Source organism: Eumetopias jubatus, unplaced genomic scaffold (genome assembly GCF_037043125.1).
Source record: "Eumetopias jubatus isolate StellerSeaLion01/CBP00866 unplaced genomic scaffold, mEumJub1_p1.0 scaffold_2, whole genome shotgun sequence".
NCBI classification, from domain to species: domain Eukaryota; kingdom Metazoa; phylum Chordata; class Mammalia; order Carnivora; family Otariidae; genus Eumetopias; species Eumetopias jubatus.
The window spans coordinates 202,193,065-202,194,228 of record NW_028274808.1 but is presented as its reverse complement, the minus strand read 5'-3'; positions in this window follow the sequence as shown (position 1 = coordinate 202,194,228).

Sequence of the window (1,164 nt, the reverse complement as noted above, 5' to 3'; positions counted from 1 at the left end):
GCCGGGCTTCCGACTGCGCCCGCCGCCACTGCGCAGGCGCGCGCTCGGGGGCGGGGGCCGAGCAGCCGGGGGGCGGGGCCTGGGGGCGGGCTGGGGCGGTGGGCCTTCTGGGGCGGGGCTTGGAGAGGCGGGGCGGGGCCTGGGCTGGGGCGGGGCGGCGGTGGGAGGCGGGCGGGCAGGCCTGCGGAGCCGGGGTCCGAGCCCGGGCCGAGTTGGGGGCCGCTTGGGGAGACCTGGCGGGCAGGGGGGGGTGGGTCTGGCCTCCGGCCGACAGCCTGCGCCGGGAATCGGGACCGGGTTCCCCGCACGCAGCCTCTCGATGACGCCGGCGCAAGGCGTTTGCACCTGCGGCGCCCAGACCCGCGCCTGCGCAGACGGACACCTCCCACGCGACACGCCGATCCCACGGGTGGTTCGTGGTTGCGCGGGGAGGCCCTGCGAGCGCGCGGCACATCCCAGGGGCCCGAGGGCGGGGTCGAGAACCCAGGCCCGCCTCCCCTGCAGGCCCCCGGCCGTGCGTAGAAGGCAGGGTGCGCGGTCTTCGCACGCGTGGGCCCTGCCTTACCCCCGAGTACCCGCAAATCCGGCCCCTGTCCTCACCACGGATGAGGAAGTCATGAGGGTCCGGGTCAGCGATAGCCAGGGAGTGCTCCCAACCCCACGCCAACGTTGCTGCCCTGCCTGTTCGCAGATGGTGCCCTCTACCATCAGCTCTCTCGTGGGAAGCCCGAGGGGCCAGCGTCCCTCCCTCCGGGTCGTGGCCTCGTGTTCCCGTCGGGGGCTGGCCTGTCGCGACGCTCCCCAGGTCATCCTCGACCCCCCCATGCTAGGAAAGACCGGCCCCCACCGCACCCCCGGGGAAGGCAGTGAGTTCCGCCCGCCAGCCAGCCAGCCGGGCTGAGATGTCTGGCTCTACAAAGGGGCGACGCCAGCACGCACCGCTTTGTTTTGTCCAGGCGGCACTGGGGGGGTAGGGGACGTGTCCACGAAGGTCACCCTGACCCCACAGCCTGCCAGAAATCACTCCAGGTTCCCTACTTCTGTGGGCCTGAGCGCAGGCTACGATGCCAGTGGCCGAAATGGGAATCGTGGCCCAACGGGCTTCTTGGGGGACCGAGAAGGGAAAAGCAGGGGCTGCAGGGAGGGGTTGGCTCCCCTGCGTGC